Source organism: Oryzias latipes, chromosome 10, assembly GCF_053564925.1.
Source record: "Oryzias latipes strain Hd-rR chromosome 10, Olatipes_Hd-rR_3.1".
Lineage (NCBI taxonomy): Eukaryota > Metazoa > Chordata > Actinopteri > Beloniformes > Adrianichthyidae > Oryzias > Oryzias latipes.
In genome coordinates, this window is record NC_136246.1 from 13,339,464 (window position 1) to 13,362,155 (window position 22,692).

General features: G+C 40.1%; 1 protein-coding gene and 1 non-coding gene across 2 annotated transcripts in view; one reads left to right on the plus strand and one right to left on the minus strand.

Moving 5' to 3' along the window:
- The window catches only part of bcorl1 (BCL6 corepressor-like 1), a 53,649-nt gene extending 31,886 nt beyond the window's left edge, over positions 1 to 21,763 (minus strand). Inside the window, exons 1-2 of the mRNA XM_011479933.4 lie at positions 21,540 to 21,763; positions 270 to 491 (exon numbers count right to left, since the gene is read on the minus strand). The gene's annotated coding sequence lies outside the window, so the exon portion shown is untranslated. The remainder of the gene's footprint in view (positions 1 to 269; positions 492 to 21,539) is intronic.
- Positions 21,764 to 21,846: 83 nt separating this feature from the next.
- trnav-uac (transfer RNA valine (anticodon UAC)) lies at positions 21,847 to 21,919 on the plus strand. The gene has a single exon. It is a non-coding gene; the product is annotated as a tRNA-Val (tRNA).
- The last annotated feature ends 773 nt before the right edge of the window (positions 21,920 to 22,692 follow it).

A 22,692-nucleotide genomic window follows, 5' to 3' on the forward strand; every position in this document is an offset into this window, starting at 1 on the left:
ACACACCAGTTTCGTGGATGTCATCTCGACACTCAACTTGCCTGCATGTGTGACACGATCCTACAAAGCCCGACGCCGCGGGATATCAGCGAAACATCCGCGCAACTAGCGCGGCTCCCGCAAGACGCCAACTACAGGAATAAGCAAACATCCAGGTCAAAGTTTGGCAGACTTTTACTTGCCCTCAATAGCGTTGTGCAATGCCCCCTTTAATGCCCCCAGCTCGCCCGTAACGCCTTTGTTATTAGTAATCGCATGCAGCGTCTTACCTTGCGCTCCGAGCTGTCGACAGGAAAGCCTGCACGCGGCGCAACAAGCTCTCGTCGTGCACGCAGGGGGCTCGGCGGAGGGGCGGCCGTTGCGTTTTGGAAGTAGGATGAATTCAGAGCAATTTCTGCTCGTCCTCGCGATCTTCCCTTATTGCCAGTTTTCGGTCTGCAGCAGCTGGAGATGAGAATCGCGCACCCTGGGTCCTAGCGCCGGGTGAAGACCTACAGGTGAAGCAGAGACAGACATGGTGCTCGGTGGGCTCCAGGCAGACATGTCGTTCCACCACTGCACACTTCTGAGATGTCACCCTCTCTTCCAGCTTCAAAAAGCGCAGTGATCATGTTTTAGAACAAGTAGGTCTTTGGGTTGGAAGTATTCGGACTTACTAAATCAAGCAGGGATGCATTTTATCTGCAGCACACTGACTCCCACTGCAAAGTCTTCCTTTCTAGGGGGATCTCCCAGAAATAAATGTGTAGTTTGTCAAAGTCAAACTTTTTAAATGTCATTAAAGTTGTAAGTAATTAAAAATCAAACATAAATTACATAATGTGTTCATTTCTTTTGTGTTTTGTCTGAAAATGTCCTCAATTACTATGGCCCGTTGTCAGGACTGCAAAGATCATATTGTTTTGCCAGTTCTTTCCTTTTTTCTGCACCTTTAAGTAAATATTTCACCCCGGCCACATACTCAAAAAATCACCAAAATTTGAATTCATCTGATGAAAATGAATTTTTGCCATTGTAAACGACCTGACCCCCTAAAAAGGACGACATCCCAGGCAGGAGAACACATTTTAAAAATATGAATGGGGCTTGAAAAAAGAAAAAGCTCAAAATCCAATAACAAAACCAATACACACGTGTTGGGGATTTCAAAAGGAAGTTTTGAAATTATTATGCGATGGCCACAGGACTAAAGGTTTGACAGCCATTTTGTCGCCACCAAGATAAGGACAGATGTTGAAGCCAAGTCAAGTGTAAAGTTTGGCGATTTTCACACATTATGGGGAAAATATTGATCAATCTTCACAAAATGTTCACACATGGGGTTAAAGTCGCACTCAAATCATCTTTTTTAACTTTTTTAAAAGCATTCCCAGTGGGTTTTAATTATGATTGTCATTTCTAGGCAAAACCATAAAATCTGTCATTTTTTGGACATAGTTTCTGCAGAGAAGTAGTTCATTAGAAATGTATCTCCAAGTTGTGGGCAAGACTGTTTGAGCAGAGTTCACCTGCCCCATATTCCATCATCTATCTGTTTCCACTCCTGCTTGCAGTGCAACAAAAATGGCGAGCAATGTTGGAGCTATCCAATCATACAGTTTTAAGCCAGATGCCAGCTCAGACGAGGAAAATGGATTTAGTCGTTTACAAGTGGATGCACTGGAATAGAATAGAGCAGGGAGGTTGGCCCATCCAGCATACTTTCTATGACACCAACAAGCAATTTTGCATCTGGTCTTGATTTACAACGATTTGAATAAAAAATACTCAGAAATGGAATTTTAAGATTAGTTTTGTTCATACATGTCCCGTGAGATGCCACAAGAACGTGTTAAAAAAACCAAAAACACAATTTTCACTCGAGTGGGTCTTTAAGGCTGAATTCACACTGGATATATTTGGTTCGCTTAAAGTGAACCAGTTTGTTTCCCCCAATAAATTCCGTCTGAATACACCCAAGCACACCCTGGTCCAGGACCAGGAACCGCTCTCAAACCCATTTTTCAAGGTGTTCTTGGTTTATTTCCAATTGGACTGAGCTTCGGTTTGCTCTGAGATTCTTCAGTCTGAACCAAAATGGATATACCGGTTCCGTGGCGTAAACAAAGTAGGAAAGAAGCCTCGGACAAAAGTAAAAAAAAGATTCTCATGTTATCAAAGAGGAAAAAAGGGTCCAACTGCTTACTTGTTAGAACGTTTATTTTAACACAGCTGAAAACGCTTCTGACATGCTTTTCTGTGTCTTGTTACGCGGTATGCGCCCAGCGCTGCTGTGACGTCACCCTAAAAGCTACCTTGTAGTTCCTAAACCGAAATCTCTCAAAACAATGCCAAAGCACCACAATGATGAGACACAGCAAATCATTGAAATGTGATTGGACAAATTCAGGCTCATCAAAACAACTTTTGACGTGATCCACATTGCTTGTCACTGTTTTCCTGACAATCTATGTCATAAACACTTATCAGCGTACCTTCATAGCTGTCTTCTTGCCAGTAACCGCCCTTTAGCATGCCTCCACCAGACCAAAAAAGCGAGTAAAAAGTGTTGTACCTGCTGTTGATACAGGTGTTAAAAATTATTCAGGGAAATATAATTTAAATTCAACAGCGACTGCAAAGTGCAGGACTTGCATCATTTCTAGTTGATTTGCCCGTCCTAGTAATTCCTGACCAATGAGATAAGAGATTTTTAGTCACATGGTTTGTTTACTAGCTTTGGTTTGAATCAGGAAAGGCATCTTGACAATAGTCTGAATACAGGCCAACTGCAAGGTTCAGGACTCAGCAGACCTGGTCCGGGCCAAACAGTTTTCCCATGCTAAAAACACCCCAAGTCTACAACCACAACTGAATTTTCACTGACCTTTGACCTCAGGGAAGAGGCTGCCATCTTGAATAAAAAAAAAAAAATCACCTTTAGTGCCAGCTACAAATTTAAACTCCTCCTAGAGATTTCGATCTATCACCCCTTATAGCATCCTTGGGAGGCTATTTGGGAAAGAATGTCAGAATTAGAAGTTGTAGATTTTAAAAGGTGTTAGTGTGACAAGCTCGCAGAAGTTGTGTTCCCTTGTTACTCACACATTTTTAATTGAAAATTAAAGACCCACTCCAATGAAAATTGTGGTTTTGGTGTTTTTAACATGTTCTTGTAGCATTTTTCTTGTGATGGAGGAAATATAAAAAGAAAATGAAGGTTAAAAATCAATTTCTGAGAATTTCTTTATTCAAATTGTGGCTCAAAACCGTACGGCTGGAGAGCTCTGATATTGCTGATATTGTTGAACCGGTAATGTTGGGTTGGGGGTGTGAGGGGTAGTAGTCTAGCAGGAGAGATTGTAAAAAAAGTTAAATGTGGGCAGGCTTACTCTGTCCCAACAAATCCGCCCACAACTCAGAGGCAAATTTTTGACGAACTTTTGCCGCCCTGCAGAAACTATGTCCTAGAAAATGACAGGTTTTGTGATTTTGGCTAAAAAAGGGATAATCATAATTATAAGGCTAGTAGAGACACTTTGAAAATAGATCAAAAGATGATTGGAATGGAGCTTTTACACATGAATTGTTGGTTCAAGCTGGACAAAAATATAGGATATACAAAGTGGGCATGGTTAACAAAAAACCTTGGAAATACTAACAATTGTTTTGCAGATTCTTTTTAAAAATTACATAGTTCCTGACCTGTTCCTCACCCAACCAAAAATAAAAAGTTTATGGAAATTAAACCAACAGAAAAGCTTCTGTTTTGAAAAACAGTGTTTTAACAGGGGCAGAAGAGGAGAATAAGGGGTGTGTGGCAGCCACTCAGGTCAAAAGGGGGCAGCGAGGGCAGAGGCAGGTTGCTGCGGGCCGTACAACACCACTTGTGGCTTTAATTCCTTTTATCTTCCCTTTTTAAAACAGGCATGAACAAATACAACCTCAAACTGTTTAACACGTTTTGCAGTATTTGTTGTTTAATTTATATCAGTTGGATTATGTGGATTAAATGTGGGTCAAGTTTAAGTACTCACTCCCCCTAAAGTCTCAGGTCTCATTTATTCATAGTCTGACTTTATTCTTGCTGACATGCATATTTACATAGTTCTAATTTCTTGCTCAATGAGAGCTGAGGCCAGACACCAAATCCACTGTAACCCTAAACATGAATGAACCGAAGCACATCTATGCTCCACATTTTATCATAAAGTCACAGATCTAGTTTTAATGGCGCCGAATCATTCTGGCTAAAAATCACAGAAGTGTCAGTGTGAATTTCCTGTTAAGGAGACTGTGGATGAGGGCTAGACACTCCCTATATTTCCTTTGTGAATAAAATATTGATGGATAGATTTAGTTTTCAAACATTCATGCCAGTGCAGGGCTTGAGATGTTTGATAAGTCTGCAATATGATTAGGAATCTCGATTTTAAACCATCCACACAGCTAACAATCCTCATCCTATTCAGGGTCACAGCAGAGCAGGTCAGGTCATAAATCCTCATCATCACCATAAACGCTCGCTCCATACAGTTTATGTATAATCACTCAACAACCCAGCATTTTTCTGAACTGTGGGAGGAAAGAGGCAAACCAGATGAGCATAATGATTTGGTTTCCAGCCTCACAACTTGTCTGATGGGCCTCATTGGATGGTCAACAGGTGAAATAAACTAAAATGGAGAAACGATGCAGCACATTTGCAAGAACAACCTAAATATTCAACCTTCACCTCAAAATGTCTCATCCAAAGGCTGGAGGACACAACTGGTGTCTGACATCAGTCAAGACATCCAAGTTAGGTGCCCAAACATCACCTCTAAATGAAAAATAAATCCTTCTAACAAAAAAGGAAAAGCAAATCCCTTACAGTGACCTGTTTAAAGACAACTCATGTTTGTTTTCAACCTGTACAGATAAGACAAAAAAAATGTAGGACCAAAAAAGCAAAACAAACATATAATTATATTAGAATAATAATGATGCAAAAACTGCTAACAATAGTTTTAATCCCTTGAACCTTTTACTGTATTACACTTAGATGTGATGTGGGCTTCACACCCACAAATTAAGACACCTTTTAGTAGTTTGACAGAACTGACCTTAGTGTGAGAAAAAAAAAGTCAGCAAAGCTGTTAAATGTTTAGATTTGCCAAGACAGAAATCACACGTGGTAACAAAAACACAGAGGGAAGCTCTGCAGGAAGGAAATAATAAGCCACAAGATATTTGTGCGATGTGGTGTGTGTTCTCAAAGAAGAATGTAGCCATCCATCCATCCATCCATCCATCCATCCATCCATCCATCCATCCATCCATCCATCCATCCATCCATCCATCCATCCATCCATCCATCCATCCATCCATCCATCCATCCATCCGTACATCTTTTTCCGCTCATCCAGGACCGGGTCACAGGCGCATCGAATTAAGCAAAGATGTCCAGACTTCCCTCTCCCCACCCACTTTCTACAGCTCCTCTGGGGGGACCCCAAGACGTTCACAGGCCAGTTTAGAGTCGAAGTCTCTCCAGTGTGTCCTGGGTCTTCCCTGGGGTCCTCCGCCCATTGGGACATGCCCGAAACAACCCCCCAGGGAGGCGTCCGGGAGGCATCTGGACCAGATCCCCGAGCCACCTCAGCTGGTTCCTCTCAATGTTTAGCAACAGTTCTACTCCGAGCTCTCTCTGGGTGATTGAGTCTCTAAGAGAGCGCCTAGCCACTCTTCGGAGGAAGCTCATTGCAGCCGCTTGTATTCGGGACCTCGTTGTTTTGAATACGAGCCAAAGCTCATGTGATGTGTGACAAAAGAGTGTCAGCAATAATAAAAGGAAAAGTGTAGAAGACTGTGGTGAAAGAAGCAATGTTGTTGGTTTGGAGACTCTGAGAAAGAGAGAGCTGGAAATGTTGAGGTTCTCTTTGGGATTGAGGAAGATGGATAGGATCAGGAAGGAATCCATCAGAGGAACAGCTCATGTTAGATGTTTTGGAGATACATGTATATGCAGGGAAGCAGATTTAGATGGTTTGGGCACACTGAGAGGAGGAACAGTAATGATATTTGTATGCCTGTCCTCGTAATTCCTGTATGTAATGCTGAGGTTAGAGCTACCAGGAAGGGGTCAAGAGGATGACTGAAGAGGAGGTACATGGATGTAGTGAAGGAGGACATGGCAGCGGTTGGTATGAAAGGAGCATAGGACCAGATAGAGGCGACCCCTAAGGAAAGCGACCAAAAGGCAAAAATACCGGTAATTAGGCTTACCTGTTCTGTCCTAATGAGTGTAATGGGGGATTGACAGAGACAGCTATCTTTGGTCAAAGGCAAATACAGGTCACCAGTCCATCACACGGCCACATCGATCTGTAACCTATTATTTTTCTTCTCTCACTGTGTTCCAACTAAACTACTCACTCTTGGTTTGGACAGTTGGATTTTTAACCCATCTGGCAACAGTCTGCTGATAAAGAGGAGATCCACCTCTTTTTTCATTCCTTCTTGACTATCCCAGGCTACAAAGCTCAAAACTAAGCATGGCTTTGTTTCAATGAGAGAAGATAGGCAGTATTTTTTTCAGAGGGAATGATGTAAATGTGAATGCAGCTGGAAAGTCAAGGTTCAGTTTTTTATTTTATTTTTACAACTCATGAAGGACAGATGGGACGAGTAGGACACGTAAAGTAGGACACTTAAAGACTCTAAAAATCTGTCCGACAAAACTGTAACAAACATCCTTCACTAACATGTCATTCAGGACTTTTAGTTATATTAGCAACACCCCACAGTCTCTGTTAGCATCTTCTGATGTATGCAATGACTTCTTAAACGTCTTCATTCAGAAGGATCTTTAATGATACTCTTTAGCCAACTGGTGCAGGTGATTATGTGATCCATGTACAACTGGATTTATTTGCTCCATTCGAGCAATAGAATCCTAGAATGCCATAGAATCCTATGTTGAGCAGTCATTGTTTAGTGGAGAGATGTGGTACTGCATTGGATTGGTTCACATCATATCTGGCAAATTTTCATTACTGCTTCATTTCTGTCTTTACCTCTTTTTCCTGGACATCACAAGACACCACTTACTTGTCCCTGTTGTTCTAATGACAAACAGATATATGGCCCCCCCTCCTCTCCATTTTTTTGCTGAAAACTCCTCTGTCATGTTTACATGACATTTTTAAGTTTTATTTCCAGAATTTTTTTTACTGGACAGTGATTTTGAACTTAACTGCCAAATTAGTGTTTCACTGGTAAAGTTCAGCTCCTGTACCTTTAAGTCCCACTCCAGTCATTTTTTGATCTATTTTAAAAGAGTTCCCAGTGGCTCTTTTAAATAAGATTATGCCGTTTTTAGGCAAAAAAAAAAAGAGAAAAAAAGAAAACTTGTGCTGTTTTCCTTAACATATTTTCTGCAAACCAGCAGAAGTTTGTTAAAAATTTGCCTCTGAGATGTTGGTGGTACTGTTGGTGCGAAGGGGGCCTGGTTCTATTTCCAATCTTATCAATTTGTTTACACTCTCCTGATAACTTATAGTACCTCACACACCCCACCTAACACTAGAGGTGCAACAAAAAGTCAAACAATATTGGAGATATTCAGCCGTACAATTTTGATCTAGATGCCAGCTCGGACGAGGAAAACAGAGACTTGCATTGATCTAGTTGTGTGCAAGTAGATGCATCAGAATAGCGCGGACCAGAGAGCCTATGGCTTTTTGGTTGAAGTTTGTACTAAACAACTACAAGCTTTTTCAAACAACATTTTTTTCATCTGCTCCTGATTCACCATGATTTGAATAAAGTAATACTCAGAAACGCAATGTTAATGTTAATTTTCTTTATAAATATCCTTCATAATAAGAAAAATGCTACAAGAACATGTTTTAATGTTGATTTTAATTTTTAACATTTCATATTTTATATAATGCTCCGTAAATTGCAAAAAAAAAAAAAAAAAAATTTCACAAATTTAGTTACTCAAGGAAAACAATCCAAAAAACAACAGTAAGTTAAAAAACGTTGGTTTTTTATCTAAAACTGGAAAGTAACCAATTTTTAATTGTATTTCATTAAATTTGTACTGACACTTTAACACTAACAAAGACATTTTTAGGGAGTCCCAAAAAGGAGCGCACAAAATCTATTACCAGATCAACCAGGAGTTTGGATAAAATGTTGCCAAGTTAAAATCAAACCATTATTTTGTCTACCCTCTGATAATTGTTTTGTTTCTAGTAAAATATTATAAAATAAAATATGAAAGTGGGTGTTGTTTACTGCCCTTTGATGGACTGTCAAACTAACCAAGATTTGCTCCACCTATTCCCTTTTATTTATTTTTTACTTGTCCTGTCCAACAGCTGGGTAAATAGATGAGAGCTGAGGGCCTCTTGTGTTGGATATATTTTACTTTAACAAAAGGGGTTATGAATCTTCTGACAAACCAGAGGTATGTCTGAATAAACCCCTTTTGTAATCGGGACCAAACTTTATTCATTTTAATCGTATTTGAAAATCTTTGAAAATCCAGACGGAAAAGGAAAGGAGGGAGGAAGAGAGAGGGATGTTAGAAAGGGGGGGATAGGAGGGTGATTATTGGGGGGGGGGGGGGGGGGGGGGTAACACCATGAAGCAGCATAAAGCAACAAGTTGCTGGATGTTTATCATTACGGTCAGTTTCAGATGTAATACAAATCTAGATGGGCGGGGCCTGTCCACATATACACTTAAATATTATAAACATACCTTTTGGCTCCAAAAATGTCCACATGTACACAATACAAATATCGTTAACACACACATACTTATGCCTTCAAACCAACTTGTATTGATAGCAAATCTTCCTGCTCTTCTTCACTAAAAGTTGGTTCTTCTGCTCTTAAATTAAGTAAAAACAGCCCTGCACCATCAATACTATTTGGTGTATATGACGTACAGCAGTAAGAGGTTCCTATGAGGTTTTCACGGGAGCAGCACTAGAGTTTCCTGTAAAATCTCTGGGCAAGAAACACCTTGGTTCCTGTTTTCACGGCCCTGTTTCTAAGAACAAATATGTAATGGAGAACAAACTAACTCTCACAAAATCCTTTTTTTATGCTTTAGGACTCCAGTTAGCACAGGGAGAGCCCTTATTTATAAAAAAACAAACAAAGAAAACTTTGAGCAGGGGTGGACCTTTCTAGGAACAGCTAGCAAACCAAAATGGCTCCAAAAGGAGAACAGTGATATATTCAGGTGGTCATTAAAGAGGCAAAGGCAACATTTTAAAGACCTCCAGACATTAACTAACACAGTTAAAGACAGAATTCATGAGGTGGCCACTAGAAAGAGACCAGGCAAAAGTGAAATCATAAAAAAATGTCCAGGAAACAGTCACTCCTTGTAAAGAACATAAAGGGCTGTTTCGTATTGAAAACCATGGCGGTGGAAGTGTCATGGTATGTGGCTGCTTTGTAGCTTCAAGTCCTAAATGTCTAACCAAAACTAAGTTGGTCAAAAGTTCATGCTCAGCAGAAAACAATGCTGTAGGACATCAGTTTTATGCTCATTTGTGCTTTCCAGCAGGATAGAGATCACCAATGCACCAGCAGGTCCATCTCGGAAGAGGTTGAGGAATTTAGCTAATTCATGCTAGAAACCCCTAAATATGAAAAAATAATGACAACCCTGCAAAAAAAAAAAAAACAGATCTGAAATTAAAGACCCACTCTGATCATTTTTTGGTCTATTGTAAATTCTTCCCCAGTGTTTTTTTTAATCATTATTATAGAGTTTGTAGCCCAAATCAGCAAACCTATGTCATTTTCTTTGACATAGTTTCTGCAGAGCAGCAGAAGTTCATCAGATCATCAAAAATTCCCATCTAAGTTTTGTGTGGGTTGGTGGTGGTGATGGGGGGGTCAACTCAGAGGTGAGTCAACGTTTACCTCTGACCATGACAGATGGTCATTTTCCATCTGTTTACACGCTTTACCGCTATCTTACAGCCCCACACACCCCCAACCTACTATTACCAGTGTAATAAAAATAGTGAGCAATATTGGAGCTATCCAGTCATACAGTTTTGAGCCAGATGCCAGCTTGGATGAGGAAAACTAAGACGTACATGAATCTAGTCATCTGGAAGTCAGAATGGAATGGGATGAAGCGGAGCAGGGAGCTTGTGGCCCACTGAGTGTATAATCTACGTCACAAATACGCCCTTTTTCAAACATAATTTATTCCGTATGCTCCTGATTTACAAAAATATGTAAAGGAATATACTCATCCTCTATGATCCGAAAAATTGCAAATTGTCATTAATGCTCGGTTACATCTGGCACTGGGTCTGAGACATCATGCTATTTTAGAAGAAAATATAATTTAACATCCAATCAAACAAGTTTGAAAACATTTTCCTCAACAATCTTACAAAATACAAGAGATCTGATTCTTTTAAAGAGAGCATGAACGCAAATAATAAGCAGACTAAAGGGATTCAGGAAGGAGCCACCACAGAATTGTATAATGGAACGCTGGGCTACTGTCTGACAATTCATCTTTAAATCGTGTAAACTTGCATCAGTCTCAGAGAAGCCAAAGGAAAGCTAAGTCCTTTCCACAGTATAGCTGCACTCACAGAACAGCATTTAGCACGAGGTCATGAACCCGTAATGGACACCGCTTCCACTAAAGCCATGTTAATCTATCATCTGTTGACAAATTTGCAAACTGACCTGTACAAACTGCTTGTTTGGTTATGTTTTACTTACAGATTACAGATTAACTAATAATTGCAGATACTAAGCCTTTCTGCTCAAACAGCTAAAAATAAAAAAACTAGAATCAAATATAGATATTTAATAGCTGTGATTGTAGGCCATAATTTATATCACAATTCAAATGCTACGTTTTTACCAGAAGTTGTATGCTCTTCACGAGTCATTTTAAGATTAAAAATAAAAACATACAATCCTAACCAGACAAGAGTCTTCATAACAAGCAAAAAGTCTCTAAAGATGTTTCTATTGCCATCCAAAATTTAGTTACACCAAATTAGGAAGTCTAACCAATATTTTTCTGTCATCGACTATTGTTGAAGGGTAATGTGTAAAGGAAAGAAGTCTTCTAATATCAAACATCAATCCCCCACATATATAAATGCTATTTTGGGCTGATATGTGGGGATCATTCTGACCTTTTTAGGTCTGTTGGGAGTGTAATCTTAATTTCTTATTTTCATGTTTAAAGTGATTTGAGGTTTGTTACAAGGTACATTACTCTGCTTTAGGATTCCGTCAGAAAATGGCAGCATTTTGGTCATATAGGGATGGACATGGCCCTTTTCTGAGGCATGTAAACCATGAACAATTAGGTACAGAAGCCAAAAATGAGTCAAAAAGATAACCTCCAACCATCTTACCACCAGCAGCCTTGACTCCTGATACAAGGCAGGAGGTATTCATACGTTTATGTTTCCTGCACCATAATCTTACCCTGTCATCTAAATGCTGCAGTTAAAATCAAGGCTTTTAAGACATCTTTCTGAAGGTCCATCTTTTGTTAAACTATAGGAAGCTGACAGGATTGAAAGTTGGTATGTGCTTTACAAATCCATGTGATGTGCATTCAGGGTATTCTGCATGCGTTGGTAGAAAGAAATTGTCGCTGTTGCCTTCATATCACCCCAAACTGGTCTGCTCCTCTTTCCTTTGGCCTCTGAACATCAACTGGACATTTTATTCCCCACAACAGCTTCTCACTGGAAAATTTCCTTTATTCAGGCCATTATCTGTACACACTGGAGACAGCAGTGAACGGAAATCCCAGCAGACCTCAACTTTCAGAACAACTCAGACCAGCCCATCTGGATTCATAAAACTATGCCAGGTTCAAAGTAACTTTAAGCCTTTTTTCTTTTCAAAACAAATGATATAAACTTCAGTACGTTATCATTACTACCTGTTAAGAATTGAACCAACTGAGATTCCAAATGATATTGGCCTATTTTCTATTGTTGCAAACAAGTAATTGAACAGGTGTGTCTAATAAAGTTTTTGATGTGTCTCGATGGGTCTGTTTAATCAGCAATAAGGACCTAAGGGATGATGAGGATCCGTTTTTACTATAGTAAATACAGTGCACGAGTGTATGTACTATAGAGTAAACCAGAATAGAGTAAACCATGCTGGGTTCAAAGTGATTTAAACCTGTATTCTTTTCAGGGTAACATTAGGCAGTAAATATGTAAGTATTTACTGCAAAGTAAGAGATTTTATCAGGAGAGTCAATAGGAATTGCTCCCACCAAAAGCAAAGGCCTCCTGTCAGATTTCTCATGAAAAAGTGTGACTCATCACTCTAGAGAGTTCCACAGCTCTAGAGTCTACTAGTGGCATGCTTTACACCAGGGGCTTCAAACACCAGGCTGAAGACCGGCGCTGATCCACGGCTTACTTGGTACCAAGGGCACAGGAAGAATGCAACATTTGCATTATTTTCATTTCATCCACGCTATGAATCTAAGAGACACTTTGGAAAACGAAAGGATTCCCTTCATCACATCTGTCTATGACTTTTGATGGATGTTAAGATGCTCGCCTTGTCACATGTCTTACCTTTATTTATTTGCTCTGGCCTGTAAAAATAATTCATTACTGTTAAACTAAAACTCCCAAGTCAGCGAAGTTAACAAAAAATTACAGATTAAGTTCAGAAAGAACTTTAAAAAATCAGAAACTGCCTTTTCAGTAATGTCATTGGTCTGCAGGACAATATTGACCTAATTCAAATTCAAATGGTCTCAGTGCTGTACTTTTCTATGCAAAAAAAAAAAATTACCCTATTATTAGTCCATACAAGTTAGAAACAACTTTCACAAATTAGTGACTTTGTTACTGTTAAATCTTACTTCTCTGTAAATATCTACAGACAGTTTCAAAGAGTCTTTTTGCACAAAATTGTATGTAAGACCTATTTTAATGTGATAGATTTTCTCTTAACTGTCAAAGCAGAAGCTCATTCCTTAGTCACATGTCAAGATGTCCTTACAGGTGGATACGGCTGTGGGCAAAAAATAGGGAAACCTGTACGATGACTGCTGGGTGAGCCCGTAGTGGAAATATGTTTATGCGCATATTTCCTATGGGCATGCTGCGGGTCAACGGGTAGGGAACACTTAAACTACACGTAGGTAAGGTAAAGGTGAAGTGGGTGAAACGCAAGCACTTTGTACGGATCTTTCATTTTTTGAAAGCCCCCAAAATCCTGTGGACTGGACAAGGAGACCGTTAGTGTTGTTCAAGTGCTAAGTGCATTCTCCTTGTATGGCCATTACTCACAACTACCCTTAAGGTGGCCACATGAGCTACAACGAAAGTGAAAGACACATCTGCACTCCCCTTAGGATACAACCACACTTGTCTACGACCCTTCACTAGCCCAGACAACCCAAAAACCAGCGTAACGGTACAAGTCAATCCCCGTCCGGGTGCATGGGACTAAGGCCTAAAATGTTGGATACCAACTTCAAAAGTGAAAAAAATGTCTGACATTAAAGCAGAATCTCTGCTTTAGACTACTGCAATGGACATTGCATTTGTTGTGATATGGGTTGGGTACAGCTGCCATGTTCTTCAGCTAATTATATGAAGTTTGAAGGTCTGTGACTGATTCAGCATAAAGTAGATCAATTCTGTGATTTACAAAAGCTTTTATGAACAAGTGTTGACAGTGTGCACAAAAATGTTTCATTTGATTTACTAATTGTATTGCTTTTGTTAAATGGCCAAAGTAAAACATACATTCTATTGTGTGTTTGCTTATGAAGAATAACAATGTAGGCATTTGTTTGACAATCAGATTTTTCAATTTTGAAAAAGGAGCAGCTGTTTTGCATCTTTAATTTACATGACAATTAACAGAATTTTACACAAAGATGTCTGCAGTCATTGTAGATGGAAGGAGGCATAGACACCTTCAAAGGTGATGGAGGAAGTTCTTATTATCTGCTAAATGCTTATAAAATGCAAGAAGCAAATATAAAGACTTACTGCTTATCCAGTGTTGCAATTTTCTAGCTTCCAGATGAGTTAGGAGCTGATTTAGAGCCGCTCATGAAAATCAAAGCAGACATTATTTATGTCTTTTCCTATTTTTGTCAATGTCACAGTTTTACCTTGGCTGTTTCTCTTTCACAGTCTGCTCTTCTCCTTCAGCACGCGTCTATGCTGCGCTGTACACTCCCCCTAAGCTCCAGCTGATGCACTCTGGAGCAACTGGCATTGAGAGCCTTCATCCCCACCTGTACCCCATCTTCGATCCCTCTTGTGAGCCCATTAATGGCCATCATCAGCTCAAATACCAACCGGACCAGCTGCTGTGTGTTCACTCCATCCCTCCTTAGCTCTCGTGTCAAAGAAAACACAGCATGCACCTTGCGTGTTTTAGATCTGACCGTTTTCAGGGCCTGCAGTTTAATTTTTATTCCTCCCAGAAGCTCCTTCTCCACTCCCCATTGCATTGATTTAACGTGCATAGACCGTAATCTTTAGTAAATCCTCATTTAAAATGGCTTTTTTTGGGGTCTTTTTATCCTTTAAAACCCAAACTTTAGCTCAAGTGTTGACATTCTTTTGACTGATTATTAATAGATATATACATATACAAATAAACAGTGATATTTCCATGAATATTTTTCAATATAAATTTCAGTTGTGTGCGATGTGGTTGGGTGTGTTGGGGCATAAGATATAAATAGAACAAAATGAGTGTTTACACATGACAAATTTGTGTCAAATGTGTGTATGTTTCTATGTGTTGTTTCTCTTTCGGCTTTTTCCCATCAGGGGTCGCCACAGCGAACAAGTCGCATGGAAAACTTGGCAATGTTTTACGCCGGATGCCCTTCCTGACGCAATCTTCTCAAGGCAACTGGGCTTGGGGCCGGCACAGAGGTAGAGAAGGGAGCAGGCGGCAGCCTGGATTCGAACCTGGGTTTCACGGATGGAAGGTGCTGCAAACCAGCACAAGCTAAACCGGCTCCCCGTGTATGTTTCTATGTGTAAATGTATCTATTTGTGTATATATGGGTATCTGAAACTGATTGTGTACTAATCAGAGAAGCTACAGGACTACACACAGTGGTTTTTTTTTGAACTTCTTCTTATACTTATTTTTTTTATTATTTTTATGTACTCCTTTCTTTTCTTTTAGAGTATATGTAAGGGTTAATGGCCGACGAAGTGTGCGGTTACTACTTTTTAACGCACGCCGTGGAAGCCTGAACCGTCCGACGCGAAGCGGAGGACGGTTGCTTCCGCGAAGTGCATTAAAAAGTAGTAACCGCACACTTCGAAGGCCATTAACCCGCTTATACCATGGTCACTTACAAAAGCAATACATATTAACCAGGTTTTAGTCCTTAATTCTTGTTTTTTTTTTCGATTTGTATCACTTTTCTCATAAACAGCGTACTATATGTTACGTGATGCGGCGCATCGCGCCCGCATCACGTAACATATAGTCCGCGTCGTGCAGCACCACCGCTGCAGTTAAGATTCGGCGATATATATATGCTGATCGTCCCGATGGGTTGAATAAAGCATCAATTCAGAGGGAAAGTTAATCGCTTACCGCTTGTTTTTGCCCCGATGATGAAGCAAAAGGTTGTTTTACAGAAGCCGGCGCAGTGATACAAATCATTTAAGCTAGCCGACCGGAACTTCTTTTTTCACCGTGCGGTTATCAGGTTTTAACGCATACCCAGCAGCCAATCAGAATCGAGTATTCAACCGGACCATGGTATAAGTCTGAAATAAAGTATTCTCATCATCATCATTACCGTAAATGATCAACCGTTGACACAATTAACGTAATTTCAGCTGATTCGGAAGCTAAGAAAAACAGCCTTGCGCTGATATGCAACACTTTACAGTAGTGCTGTGCTTACGCAACCAACGTGAATCAGTTGATCCTGTTGCAAAGAAAAGCGGCGTTGTGTCGATATGAAAGCCGATATGAAAAGCGTCAGAATTAGCTGCTACCGATGATTGCGAAAAAAACGGTTGCTGTGTCAAAAAGCGTATTATTTAGGTGTTGCCGGCGGCATCTCCACTGTTAAAGGGTTAATGTTGTTTCATCATTTTTGTTGATCCCCTGCAAATTTTAAACAAATACCATTCAATCTGTTTGCATGCAAACACTTTTGCCTTTTTTTTAAATTAAGGATCTCAGTAAATCAAAACCCAAGACCCAACTCTGTCAGTGTTTGTGGCACTGTCATTCCCAAATGCCTTCACCTCAATTGCATTCTCATAAGCTCCACTCTGTCCTGCACGGTCTCTCATTCTATGCTGATTTTTAGTTTTTACATTTCATGCTGTTGCAGGCTGGGCCATACTTTTTTTGAACGCTCGAGGCAGCAGTTCCATCTGGGCTGACTGGAGCTAGATTGCAACACCACCAGATTCCATACCACTGATTAGACAGAGAATGACATCACAAACACATTTGTAGTTTAGAGTCTGGAGTTGGCAGCTGGGGATATCTTCCATCCAAAGCAAAAAAAACTAAGTTGAGACAACCACAGCTTTCTTTGGCTTTACTTTTTTAAGACTTTAGAATCACCCCAAAACTCAAGCAGCAGCACTACCATTACCTTGATGTTCTCCATTGTTGTTATGCGACTCAACAAAAAACCAAATGAAGACGGTGCACTCAGGAAGACGTCCACTAAATATGGGGTGTTTCGGGCCTCCTTACTACACTTTGCGACTGGGCTCTAAGGTAATTGAAATTCAGCTCAAACAAAGGCACATCGCAGCATCTACTGCAACAGTTTCTTCAGTAGGGGTCCTTATCTCCATCAACACACAGACATTTGGGAGTTCTGCGTTGGTTATGTACCGCTAAATGTTGGTGCTTACGTGACAAAAAGGGTGTTTGCATATTTTTTAAAAATCAATAGCAACAAGTCAAGATTTTTCTTTAATCGACAGCCTCACATTGTCACTTAGATATTCAATTTTTCTTCTTCAAATTCAGAAATGTTTGTCTTTAATCTCATTTTTCATCTTCTTCCCTCACTCTGTGCACTGAGAGTCCCATCAAAACTAACTGTAATATACAAAACATGAAGAATTTCAAGAAGTGGGACATTTACCCACAAATGAAACACTACATGTAAAATGTTAGAACTTAAACCACACCTTCAAAAGATAACAATTTAAACTGCGGTAAAATGAAGGCAAATACAGTATATGTGACATGGTTAACTACATTTTCCTGACTCTCAAAGTGCATTCTCAACCACTTGATCCTCTCTTCGCTGTTTTCACTGTCCTCTTGGAAAAAATAAATGTGCCCAAATTGCTGTGAAATGTATGAGTTGCTGTGTTTTTAAAAGCTGTCTTACTTTGTCACATGAACCTGTTTGCCTTTATGTAAACCAAAAAAATATCTATCTGGGGGGAAGAAAAATTTGGTTTGATGTGAACTTAAGCTGTTACCAAGCTTAGGGCTTTCTGTTCTATTACTTAAAGGTACAATAAAAAACTTTTTTGCTAATAAACTCCCGTAAGTACAAATTCTGACGAGTCGAGCAACAAATATTGGAAATGCACTCACACTTAGATTTAAATTTGATTATTAGGCATGACTTTATGTTAAGCAGTTTATAATAAAGAAGGGAAAACAAATGAGCGCCTAATGCAGAAGGCCACACATACAGACAGCATGCAGGGGTGCTGCCTTTGCGTTCAGACAGGCTGCACCAATCAGAGACTCATCTGATACGTACATGTAAAATTCCCTCTTTAAAAAAATATCAATTTTAACATAAAGTTGTGTTTTGCAAATGCAAATCTACATTACAGCTGAAAGTTGCGTTCAATGGGCTGCACACACTACCCGCCCTCGCCCTCGCCACCCCCTTTTGAACACCCTCACTGGCTGAGCAGCTGCTACATGCCCCTTACTCTACCTATCTGTCACTGCCGATATGGTCAGAGCTGCACGCGACAAATATATGGGATAAAAAACAACGATTTTTCAAAGTAGCGGCCTGTTTTAAATTTTGATGTCTCAAACAAATATTTTATTTTCCCAAATTGTGGGAAAATATAAAAACCAGCTTATTTCGCTTTTTGCCACAAAATGGACGCCAAGCTGTAGGTCTTGTGGCCCTTTCCAAAAATAATATAAAATAATTTGAAAACTTCTTTTTAATATCCTTCACACGTGTTTTTTGGTTTCGTTAGTGGATTTTGAAGTATAGATATGTTTTTTCAAGCTCCAAATGAGATTTTGGTCCCATTCAGTTTTTTGACAGTTACAGTACAGACCAAATGTTTGGACACATCTTCTCATTCAAAGAGTTTCCTTTATTTTCATGACTATAGAAATTTTAGATTCACACTAAAGGCATCAAAACTATGAATTAACAGATGTGGAATTATATACATAACAAAAAAGTGTGAAACAACTGAAAATATGTCATATTGTAGGTTCTTCATAGTAGCCACCTTTTGATTTGATTACTGCTTTGCAAACTCTTGGCATTCTCTTGATGAGCTTCTAGATGTAGTCACCTGAAATGTTTTTCACTTCACAGGTGTGCCCTGTCAGGTTTAATAAGTGTGATTTCTTGCCTTATAAATGGGATTGGGACCATTAGTTGTGTTGTGCAGAAGTCAGGTGGATACACAGCTGATAGTCCTACAGAATAGACTGTTAGAATTTGTATTATGGAAAGAAAAAGCAGCTAAGAACAGAAAAACGAGTGACCATAAATACTTTAAGAAATGAAGGTCAGTCAGTCCGAAAAATTGGGAAAACTTTGAAAGTGAAGTGCAGTCACAAAAACCATCAAGCGCTTCAAAGAAATTGGCTCACATGCGGACCGCCCAAGGAAAGGAAGACCAAGAGTCACCTCTGCTGCAGAGGATAAGTCCATCCGAGTCACCAGCCTCAGAAATCACAGGTTAACAGCAGCTCAGATTATAGAGCAGGTCAATGGCACACAGAGTTCTAGCAGCAGACACATCTCTACAACAATTGTTAAAAGGAGACTGTGTGAATCAGGCCTTCATGGTAGAATATCTGCTAGGAAACCACTGCTAAAGAAAGGCAACAAGCAGAAGAGACTTGTTTGGGCAAAAGAACACAAGGAATGGACATTAGACCAGTGGAAATCTGTGCTTTGGTCTGATGACTCCAAATTGGAGATTTTTGGTTCCAACCACTGTGTCTTTGTGGGACGCAGAAAAGGTGAACGGATGGACTCTACATGCCTGGTTCCCACTGTGAAGCATGGAGGAGGAGGTGTGATGGTGTGGGGGTGCTTTGCTGGTGACACTGTTGGGGATTTATTCAAAATTGAATACTGAACCATACTACACCAGCATGGCTACTACAGCATCTTGCAGCGGCATGCTATTCCATACGGTTTGCGTTTAGTTGGACCATCATTTATTTTTTAACAGGACAATGACCCCAAACACACCTCCAGGCTGTTTAAGGGCTATTTGACCAAGAAGGAGAGTGATGGGGTGCTGTGCCAGATGACCTGGCCTGCACAGTCACAGCACCTGAACCCAATGGAGATGGTTTGGGTTGAGCTGGACTGCAGAGTGAAGGCAAAAGGGCCAACAAGGGCTAAGCATCTCTGGGAACTCCTTCAAGACTGTAGGAAGACCATTTCAGGTGACTACCTCTAGAAGCTCATCAAGAGAATGCCACGAGTTTGCAAAGAAGTAATCAAATCAAAAGGTGGCTACTATGAAGAACCTACAATATGACATATTTTCAGCTGTTTCACACTTTTTTGTTATGTATATAATTACACATGTGTTAATGCATAGTTTTGATGCCTTCAGTGTGAATCTACAATTATCATAGTCATGAAAATAAAGAAAACTCTTTGAATGAGAAGGCGTGTCCAAACATTTGGTCTGTACTGTATATCCGCTGTGATATCATTTCTTGGGGAGATGGTTGTTCATGATGCCCCATAATCATTTTCACCAGGTACTTGGTGCGTGCAAATACTTGGGGGGTCAAATTTCCACTCAGGGGTGCAGTAATAAAGAAGAATTGTAAAAATTATAAGTCAGTGCAGTCCAGTATATGTCCAGTATATACTTTAGGACATAATAAACAAGATTAAAAAAACATGATTCCAAATGTTTGTGTATCACTGTAGGTAGTTTTTAGGGGGGCAGAGATGAGATTTCATGAATGCTAATGGACATGGAAAAGTCTTTCTGTCCCACAGAGAGTTTGATTCAAATTGCAGCAGAGAAACTTCACAACTTGATTAGTACTTGTGGTATTTGTCGCATACTTATAATAAATACCGCAGACACACAGATATAGTTGTTGTGCGTTGTTTTCGTCTCAAAAATCTAATTAGGGATTAAAGATTCACTTTCCCTACAGTGAGCAGTGAGCAAGATGGGCTTGCTTCTGATGTGAGAGTAAAGGTAAGTTTGAGTTTTCATGTCTGTGTGCTCCTCTGCTAAAGCTAAATGATATAGAAACAAAAAAATATACCATAATATGACCCGGGGTTAAAGTCCCACTCCAGTCATCTTTTGGTCTACTGTAAAAGTGTTCCCAGTGGTTAGTTGCAGGGTCACACGCAGACAAGGAAAACAAAGACCAAGATTCGTCTGCAAGTACATGCATCGGAATGGAGCAGGGAGCTAGGGGCCCACCAACTGTAGCACTACTTCACTGCTACAAACTTTGCTCCTGATTCACACAACAACTTGAATTTAGAAAATACTCAGAAATTCATTTTTTTAATCTTAAAATCTTTGATATACTCTGTATCTCCTCCACCATGAGAAAACCCTCTCCTATACCAACACTTTAGCAGAAAATGTGCAACCAATCAGAAAGACATTCCTAAAAATCCAGCCATCTCTGCAGAGATGCTCACAGGCAAGCAGCAGTGTAAAGTCAGAATGAAGTCTCGGGTTTTGGAGTGTGTATTTATACATCCTAAATTGTTGTGGCACAACAAGGGTGTTGCGCTTTGCAGCCTTTAAGGCTGACCTTACAATAAGAAATGTGTGACAGTGCTGCTGGAGCCCAACAGAAGCTTAAGTAACATGTCTAAGACTGAATAATTCACTTAGAAATGTCTCCTCACTCCGTGGTGCTCCGCTGGACTAAATGCCACACACACAAGCAAGCACTGGTGTGTAATGTTTAAACCTTTTGCCTGTGCTGTGAAATATTAAACATAAACAACAAACACTTTGGATGGCTACATGGTAAAAAACAAACTGCTTTTTTTAAAATGAGGCTGTTTTAATGGAAACTTTAATGCGTGAGCAGCCAGCTCTGATTTGATTTTCGTGCGTTTGCGCACTAGTTGTTTTGAAGTTTGAACATGTGCATGCTTCCTCCATGCTAGCCGGACATGTCAAAGGAGATCAGGAACGTATGTGGTTCCCGGCGGCGGACAAGAAGGACAAATGAAGGCGATCCACCAAAGTCGATTGTTTCCGCGGACGCTCTGCGGCGGGTGGGGGGTGGTGGGGGGTGTTAGGGTTAGATGATACCTACCATGACGTTAAATCGGTCACAAAAAGCGTCCCGTCCTAAGAGGGCTCCGCTCTCAGAAACACATAAACACGAGCATCCGGAGCCCAGCGCCGGCCGGGAGGATATCCAGACGTGGGTGGCTTCGTGCGGGACTGCAGCGCACCAGCACACCGCAGCATGCAGCGAAAAAGCGGAGGACAGAGGGCGTAACGGGGCGGTGCGGTGGAGAACACCGGAATCACAGCGCTATATTTTTCCCAGCGAAGGGCTAACGGTGGTTGGTGGTTGAGTGTTGTTAATAACAAAAACTTTAGCTAAAATGCGGAATGGTTCCATAGTGTAGCGGTTATCACGTCTGCTTTACACGCAGAAGGTCCTGGGTTCGAGCCCCAGTGGAACCATATTTTTTTCCCTAAAATCTTAACTGAAAACACCTGTCAGTGTATTATGGGATGCACTCTGCAACAAAAAGAGACAAGTGAATTTACAAAAATAACATTAAAATGAGACACATATTACAACCTCAAAAGGCAGTACTGATTCAGTTAAATACATGTAATAGATTCACAACTTTCAATTTCATTGTATTCTGTCCATGATTGATGGATTTGCTACACAATATGTGAGAAACATTTTAATAACTGGTTCAGCAGTTTATAAAGGTATCAAAACGAAAAGCTCTGTAACGCAAGACTATTTCAACAGAAATTGATGAATTGCAAAAAATAAATACATGAAAAAGACCCACTCCGTTTTTAAACGGAGTGGGTCTTTAAATGGACACGTTTAAAGAAAATTAAGCTTAAAATTGCATTTTTGAGTATTTTTCATTGAAATGGTTGTGAATCAGCCAGACAAAACACATAGTTTGAAAAAAGCTTGTAGATATGACGTAAAATCTTCAATCGGCAGGCAACTGGCTCCCTGCTCTGCTCCATTCCAGTCCATCTACTTCCATATACATATGTGTTTGCTTTCCCTGAGCTGAAATCTGGCTCAAAACTGGATAGCTCCAATATTGCTCGCCATTTTTGTTGCACGGCTGATGTTAGATTGGGGGTGGGAAGGGCTTTAAGTTAGAAGGAGAGGGTGTAAAAAATGGATGATGGGAAGTGGGGAGGTCAGCTCATAGGTCAATTTCTAATGAACATCTTTTTAATGAGTAGGGACATTT